This window comes from Suncus etruscus, chromosome 4 (assembly GCF_024139225.1).
Source record: "Suncus etruscus isolate mSunEtr1 chromosome 4, mSunEtr1.pri.cur, whole genome shotgun sequence".
NCBI lineage: Eukaryota > Metazoa > Chordata > Mammalia > Eulipotyphla > Soricidae > Suncus > Suncus etruscus.
The window spans coordinates 165,002,292-165,011,763 of NC_064851.1; the positions used below are offsets into that span (position 1 = coordinate 165,002,292).

Genomic DNA, 9,472 nt, shown 5'->3' on the forward strand with positions numbered 1-9,472 from the left:
TCAAAATTTCTGAAAACAATAAATCAATACAGTAAAATGGCAGAATACAAAGTCAATATACAAGACAGTTGCATTTCTTTTTATTTATTTTTTTTTTAGGTTTTGGCTTTTGGTTTTTGGGCCACACCCGGCGCTGCTCAGGCATTACTCCTGGCTGTCTGCTCAGAAATAGCTCCTGGCAGGCACGGGGAACCATGTGGGACACCGGGATTTGAACCAACCACCTTTGGTCCTGGATCGGCTGCTTGAAAGTCAAATTCTGCTGTGCTGTCTCTCCAGGCCCTGCATTTCTTAATAATAATAATGACTCAGAGGAGAAAGAAGTCTATACCATTTAAAATAGGGTACAAAACTAACAAGTACCTAGGAATCAACCTAATGCGAGGTAAGAGATCTAGATCAAGAAAACTTCCAAATATTTCAAAAAGTAATTGAAGAAGACATAAGGAAATAAAACAGCATACCATGGTCATGGATTTGACTAATCAATATCATCAAAATGACCATCTTACCTAAACTACTATAGAGATTTAATGCAATCCAATTTAAGTACTTAAAACAATCAATTATAGAGTACTTAAAACAATAAATTATAAAATTCGTGTGGAAGCATAATGTCTTAGGATAGTCTAATCAATATTTAAAAACAAGAATATATAGGAGGCATCTTATTACCTAATTTGAAGTTTACTACAAAGCTATTGTAATCAAAACATCATGTTATTGGAACAAAGACAAACTTTTCAGATTGATGTGTCAGAATAGAATATCAGTGATAAACTGCCAAGTATATATGGTCAACTAATATTTGACAAATAAAGTCAAGAATTTGAAATGGAATAAATACAGTCTCCTCAACAAATTGTGTTGTAATAATTGATCAAGCACTTAAAAGAAAACAATGATTTAATATTTACATGTTAGACAAAAGTCAACTCAAAGCAGATTAAATACCTTGTGATTAAAACTGAGTCTATACAGTTCATTGAGGAACACAGGCATAACTCTCCAAGATTTAGACCTCAAAAAATTCTTTGATATATGGTGCCAATGGTAAAAACAATAGCATAAACTTAAATAAACGGTACTGCATCTAACTAAAAATTCTGTATGAAAATAGAAAAAAAGGCTAAAATAAGAAGGAAGCTAATTAAACGCTTGATAATTTTTGCACATCAGATAAAGTTTGATATTTAGGATACACAAAGGTTAACTCCACAAAACTTAAAAACCCCATCAAAAATGGGGAGAGAAAATAAACAGACACTTCTCTAAGGAAAACCACCAGATTGCCAATAGACACATGAAAAAATGCTCATCATCCCTTTTATCAATAGAGATTAAAATTGAGACAACAATGTGAGAGCATCTTACACCAGTGCACATACAAAAAATACTGGGAAAAACCTCTGTTGGTGGGGATGTGGTACGAAAGGAACTCAGCTCCACTGCTTGTGAGAATTCTGTTTGTAATCATAGTTTCAAAGAAATGGATACAGGTGTTTAGATTGAGCAATGTTCAATAGATATCTATAATAATGTTCTTATGCTTTTATCCACACAAGCAGCTTTTATCTACAGATAATGCATTTATAAGCCATGACTGTCCACTATACTGTTCACTATAAGAAAGTTTTTAGTATCTTAATTTTAATATGCCTTAATAATTATTTAACCTTTTTTGTTCATAGTGGTTCTTGGATATATGTCAGTCTTCCTAGTCTAGCATTGCAGTGCTATTTTATATTAGACTCAACATATAGTGATCATTATGATAATGTCTTGACACATCTTCTAATTCATTCATTTTCCATTTTATTATGCCTGTTAATATAATATGATCTAATGTTTATGTTTACAGATACCAGTGGAAAAAGAAATTGCATTCCAATAGTATCTTGCTAATGTGTTCATTCTTTGAGTATGTTATTGCAATTTATTTTCAATTTAAGCTAGTTTACTGTTATCTTAAAATGCCCATGTTTTCAGTTTTCTTTCAGGAAAGGAACCTGAATACTAAAGACACATTAGATGATACTTCATGGTGTAGACTCCGTTTAAAATGATCATTGCCATATCACTTAATTTTCTAGACTTGAAAATTATGATTTTTTTAAAGAATACTCTATGGAGGAGGAGAAATAGCACATTGGTAGGGCATTTGCCTTGCACGCAGCTGACCCAGGAGGACCTAAATGCATTCTATATGGTTCCCTGAGCCAGGAGCTAAGAGTCACCGGGTGCCACCCCCCAAGAATATTCTATGCACAATCTGAATCAGGAAGAATTTCTTCAGTGAAGTTTACCCTCACCAGTGATGATTTGCCTAGGTTTAGGCCAAGGGAATTCCCTCTATAATGTTCCCAATAGTTACTGTGCCTATGCAGGGGGAATAAGAAAAAAAAAGCACAAAATAATCCTTTTATCTATCTATCTATCTATCTATCTATCTATCTATCTATCTATCTATCTATCTATCTATCTATACATACATATATATTTATTTATTTATTCATTTATTTTGACTTCTTTATTTTGGTGTAGCTATTGAAGTTGATGTCTCCAATTTTATTTTATTTTATTTTATTATTTTATTTTATTTTCTCTTTTTCTTTTTGCGCTCTGACATGGTTTGATTTCAGGACCGAGACTATTGTGTGGTGCTTGTATTTGTTGCTATAGTGCTCACTGGATGTTTTATTTGACATTCATTTCTGTATTGTTGTGGTGTTTCAATTACCTTTTTCCTGTCCTCTCTCAAACTGAGGTTGAAAGCCTCTAGAAGGACTCCACGTATTTTCAACTTATTTAATTTTTTACCTCATCCTATTGCTTTTCTTTCCTTCAAACAAAACCACATAACTCGAACTATCTAGCTCCGCCTCTCAAATTGAGGGAGAAACAAGGGAGGGTACCAGGACCAAACATATATATGATCACTAGTAGTAAGCTAGACTAGACACAGAGGGGACCACTTACTCTAACATCCCGGGGGGTGATGGTGGGGTATATGGGTTGCAGGAAGGGAATGGGATTGGAGGGAGGACAAATTTGATGATGGGTATTCCCTTGATTCAATGTTAATATGTACATAAAATACTACTGTGAAATATATGTAAGCCAATATGGTAAAAATAAAAATAAAAAAGGATTTTCCTAACAGAAAAGCTCAAGGAAAGCAGGACTATTACATCAGTTTTGTATGATTCCATCACCCTAGCTCTCAGCCTGCTTCTCTTGATCTGTCTTTCTGCCCTACCTTGTCATCTCATTGAGAATTTAACCTCCATATTGGCTAGCCCCTACCTCTAAACTGCCTATTATGACATCATTTTTCCACCAAACCAACCACCATCTGGTAGAATCATGGGGTTCCCATGGATTTGTCTGTAAACAAATTTAGATCATCACCAATAAGAAATGACCAGTGACCAGTAATCTGTCCTGGACATTCTCCATCTTCTGCCTCAGTGCTCAGACATCCTCTAAAATTGTCTCCTCATCCCTTGTATCTGTCGATGATATTTTTCTCTTTTCTGACCATGTCAGGTAAGGAAAGAACCATTTCAAGTTGTTCATTAGGTTTCTTACCCTAAATTCAGTAGTCAAGTCAAAATAGCTTGGAATCATGGAGAAAAATAGTAAACTACAACTTGATAGACCTTGTTTTAGTTTAGAATTTGACATTAGCTGGCTAATAAATTGCTAATAAATTTCTATAATTAGTTTTATAAATAATTCTCTTTCACACAGTGTTTATTTCTTGTTTTTATACTATATCTTACACATACAATTTTGTATATTGTACATAGGTTTATGTGTTCTCATACATTTTTATATATTAGAGAGTATTCATGTCTATGGCCATACCACCCTAAACACGTCCGATCTCCTCTGATCTCGGAAGCTAAGCAGAGTCAGGCCTGGTTAGTACTTGGATGGGAGAGAGTATTCATTCTCTGTAGCTCCTTTCCTTTCTAATAATAATTTTTCCATGGTACCCATGTAAAAACTTAAATCAGCGACAGGAGTATTTCATCAGAAACATACTATGTTGGTACAGTGGAAAAATAGCAATATATATATCAGGATATTGTGTCTGTAATGGTTTTTCAATTTTTATTTGCAATGTATTTTAAATTCAATGCTGCTGCAAAAGTAGCCACGTCTTATGATAGTTTTAGTTAAAATAAGTGAAAAGAGTAAAATTGGAAAGTGGGAGTGGGTGTGGAGTGCTGAGCTGTAAAGAGGCAAAGATAAGGAAGTTTAGTACAACTGTCCCTAAGCATTGACCAAACTGAACCAAGAAGGAGAGACCATATTTGGGACAATAATCTAAAAATGGAGGGGGGAGACCAGGAAGAAGTTATAAAGGAGGGTTATAAGGTTATAAGTTATAAAGGAAGTGTGGGAGAGAACGTTGTCTAGAGGCAAAGGTTTTAAATTACAACAGAAAGAATATAGTTAAGTTTAATAGAGTTTAGTATAGCTAAACCTTATGTATGCTACATTTAATTTCTGTTGCTTTCTGGTTAATATGCAGACAATATGAATGAACATAATAAAAAAAATCAAAGCCAGATCTAGAGCTCCTGAACTATGCACCCACAGTGGCATGTGACACCTCAAAATTTTCAAGGTGTGTCATCCAAATAAGAAGATCACAACACATCTGATGGCCAAATTACATAGAGAACCACACGCAGCATAAATAATAACATAAGAAGGCCCTACTACCAACACAAAAATCAAACTAGAAAATCTTCAGCAATGAGTTTAGTAAAATCATCGAGAGAGATAATTCTTTCAAATAGATCCATACTGATAGTAGTCATGGTCATTCCAGTAGCTTTTTTATAACAAACATTATGAAGCAAATTTGTGTCTGTAAAGGAGCAGATTAGGGTGGTGAATGGGAAACTGGAGTCAATGGTAGAGGGAAGGTCACATTGGGGTGGGATTGGTGTTTGAACATTTAATGGCTGAAATGACTTATCATAAATAACTTGGTAAAGCATGGTGATATACAAAATTTTAAATTGTGAAACAATAACTTGAAATATTTACTGCTGCTTTATAAGCTTTTTAATATTATTATATATATTTATGTCTACCAATACATTCACATTTATTGCAAAAAATTCAAGTCTATTAAGTAGATCTTTGTATAATACTGTGGTGTGAAAAGGACAGTGATCACAAAAGTCATTAAATCTCACTTTTATTCTTTTATACTCGTAGGCAAAAGCCCAAACTAATATAAGATAGTGATTTGCTCCAGTTTCTTTATGGCATTAATAATCCCAAGAAGGAAAAGACATTTAAATTTTTTTGTTTCTAAAACATTAATGTTATATATCTATCATACAGTATTTTTTCCTCTCCCATAGTTTACGGTTCTTATTCATCAGAGTGACAAATGTGCCACCTTTTCCTTATCATTTAGCTGCAATGTGTTCAAATCTTGTATCAAAGTATTAGCTTTTCTTTTATATTTTTTTTGGAAAGAGCACTAATGCAGTCCTGACTACCACAAATTATGCAGTGGAGTTTCACACACTTGGGGAAATCAAGGGCTCAGCAAATCACAGGGCTCAGCACATCTGGAGTGCAATGAATAAGCGTCACCCTGGGAAAACCACCTTCATGATTATGGTATCTCCCCTGCTGAGTGCTCTTTATTATTAGTGAATGCAAAGCATTATGTAAGTGAATCTGTGATATGGAAATGAACAATAATTTGTATTCAAATATTCAGATAAACAAGAAATGCAAGTTTGACATAGAAACCTTGTATATAAAATAATAATCGCATTTACAAACTTGATTCATTTTATAAAATACTATAAATTTTCTTTTTATCTTCTTTCAGAACCAAATATATTAAATAAAACTTATGTTCTAGTCAGCAAAGATGAATCACCGCTTTTTTCAGGAGAATTTTTCTATTGTTGGTTTAATGATGGGCGGGAGAAATATATTCTTCATCATTTGCACTGACTTTTTCTTATTACTTTATTTAAGCACCATGTTTACAAAATTTTTCATAATTGAGTTTCAGTCATACAATGACTGAATGACATACATTCTCTGCAACCACTGTCCCCAGCTTCCCTTTCACCCTTTCTTCTGCCTGACTCTGGGCAGATATTTTGCTTGTCTCTCTTCCTATCTCTCTCTCTCTCTCTTTTTCTGTCTGTCTTTCTCTATATTTCCTCCCTTTTGACACTGTGGTTTTCACTACTGTTAATGGAGTTGTGCTGCAGGCATCCTGTGTCCCAGCAGTTCTAGTGGGGGTGAAGTCCTCACGAGAAGAAAGCAGGAGCATGGGTGGACAACCTGGATAATTTTGAAATAATAATCACCACACACACAGAGTATGTGGGGTCAACACATCTTCCGGCAGGAGTGTGACAACTTTATTCTCGAGACAGGTTTTTATAGGGGTAAGCCAGTCACAGGTGTTAAAGATATTAATTATCATAACCAAGCAAATAGTTTTTTTTATCAATTTAATTTCAATGGCCAGAACTTCAGCTGCAAAGAAGAAAAAAACTTACAAGGTCCTAAAAAGGGTTTTATTGTAATCTTTTGGTGCTGGAATTTTCTTTAGCCAATTATTTACTAGAGACCACATTTTTCCCATTAAGATTTATAAAGGAGAGATAGTCAATGAACTAAAAATGCAATGCCAAGCATCTCTAATGAAATTCCTCAACCATCCATGCATGGGAAAAAGGTGTCCACAGCCGCCTTTTGAGGATTCCTGTGGGGAATATTTCAGTTTACCCCACCAGGAAAATCTAAAGATACATCTAGTGGGCTGAATTTCCCTAAAAATTTAGGGAGGTGTGACAGAGGGGTATGTCTAATGCATATCACTTTATCCTCTTTAAGCAGATAGTTTTGTCCAGAATGATCAGTTCTAACTTTCCTTGTTACAGTGGTCCCATCTCTGCCCTAACTGTACTGACCCACTACTTGTGGTAAGCATCCTTCCATGGACTGGTCCTCCTGATTCTCTGTCTTTTGTTTCTGAATATTGTTACTATAGGAATTGTTACTGTATTTTATCTATTCCCAAAATGAGTGAGATTAAGATATATCTATTCTCCCTCTAACTCATTTCATTCAATATAATAGCCATATCCATCATGTATAAGCACATTTCATGGCTTTATTATTCCTAACACTTATATAGTATTTCATGGCATAGATGTACCACAGTTTCTTTAGCCACTCATCTGTTCTCTGGCACTTGGGTTGTTTCCAGATTCTGGTTATTGTAAATGGTGCTGTGATGAAAATAGAAATGCAGAGATCATTATTGCATAGTGTGTTTCTGTTCCTAGGGTATATAAATATTAGTGCTATTGCTGAATCATACGAAACTTCAATTTCTCATTTCTTTGAGGAATATCCATATTTTTTAAATGCTGGACCAGTCTACATTACCAACAACAGCGAATGAGTGTTCTTTTCTCCATGTATCTATGCCAGTTCTGGCTGTTATTGTTCTTTGTGATGTGAGACCATATGATATCTCATAGTTGTTTTGATTTTCATCTCCTTGAAAATAAATGATGTGGAGCATTTTTTATGTACCTTTTGGCCATCTGTATTCCTTTCAGAAAATGACTGTTCATTTCTTCTCCCCATGTTCAGGTGGGGTGAGTCTTTGTTCTTGTTAAGTTTAATCAGTGCATGAACATCTCAGATATTAACCTCTTATCTGATGGGTGAATACTTCCTCCCATTCTGAGGGTAGTATTTGTCTCCTCCTCACTGTTTCCTTTGAGGCACAGAAGCTTCTTAAGTTTAATGTAATACATTTGTTTATCTTTGTTTCCAGATGCTTGGCAAGAATGTTATGCCCTTGATGATTCCTTTAACTTCAATGTCATGGAGTTTTCTGCTTTCTTTTTCCTTATGGTTTCAAATCTGATATCAAGGTCTTTAATTAATCTTTTAATACAATCTGTATTTAAGCACCATGATTTTAGTTGTTTGCATGTTTGTTGTTGGGTTTTAATAATAAATAAAATACCCCCCTTTTAGTGCAACATTCCCACTACCAATTCCACCCATCTTCCTCCACCCCTGCCTGTATTTGAGAGCGGAATTCTACTTAATTATGCAACCATCAGGGTAGATGAAGTCATAAAGTTTTCCTATACGTGGATGTGCATGGGATGTATTATGTTGAGTGAAATAAGTCAGAGGGAGAGAGAATAATTTCACACACCTATGGGTTTTAAGAAAAATTAAAGATATTATTGTAATAAGGCCCAGAACAATGGAGTTAAGGGTTGGAAGGGCCAGAACTACCAGCACACAATTTGAAGCTTACACAGAGTGGTGAATGCTATTAAGAAAAAAACTACACTAACAACTAGCATGAGAATATTAAAAAGTGAGAGAACTAGGAAGTCTTTAAATCATTTTGATTTAAGCTTTGTCAAATGGTCTTAAATCATGGTGCTAAAGAGAGCTCTGAGTTCAACTTTTTTGCATGTGAGATGAACAGTTGTCCCAACATCACTTGTTGAAGAGTATTTCATTGATCCACTCTCTATTTCTTGCTGCTTTATCAAATACTGATTAATAGTAAACCCCTGTGTCCATCTCTGAGTATTCAAATTAATGAGAGTATGTCTTTATTTCAATACCATGTTGTTTTCATGGCTACTATTTTATATATATTTTTAAAGTTTTGTAAATTCATTCCTTTTATTATTTTTTCTTTTGGCCAAGGATTGCTTTAGCTATTTATGGACGTTTATTTTTCCAAATGATTTTCCAGAGAGTTTGACTCACTTCTTTGAAAAATACCATGGGTAACTTAATAGGGATTGCATTAAATTTATATAATTATTTTGGAAGTATTGATAATTTAACTATGCTAATCCTACTGATTTATGCGTATATATTTCCACTTCCTTATTTCTTGAAACAGTGTCTTGAAGTTTTCTTTGTAAGGTCTTTCACCTCTATATCTTTACATATATTTTATTTAAACACCTTAATTACATATAATTGTGTTTGGGTTTCAGTCATGTAAAGAACACCACCCATCACCAGTGCAACATTCCCATCACCAAGTTCCCTAATCTCCCTCCTCCCCATCCAACCCCCGCCTGTACTCTAGACAGGCTTTCTATGACCCTCATAAGTTCTCATTATTAGGATAGATCAAAATGTAGCTATTTCTCTAACTAAATTCATCACTCTTTGTAGTGATATTCATGCAGGAGCTGTAACTTCCAGCCCTTCTCTCTTTTCTGTCTGAAAATTATTATTGCAAGAATGTCTTTCATTTTTCTTAAAACCCATACATGACTGAGACCATTCTGCATCATTCTCTCCCTCTCTGACTTATTTCACTCCGCATAGTAGATTCCATGTACATTCATGTATAGGTAAATTTCATGACTTCATCTCTCCTGACAGCTGCATAATATTCCATTGTGTA

At 34.5% G+C, this 9,472-nt stretch overlaps 1 pseudogene; it reads right to left on the reverse strand.

The window, feature by feature from the left end:
- Positions 1-5,500: 5,500 nt before the first annotated feature.
- LOC126008114 (uncharacterized) lies at positions 5,501-5,675 on the reverse strand (annotated as a pseudogene).
- Between the last annotated feature and the right edge of the window lie 3,797 nt (positions 5,676-9,472).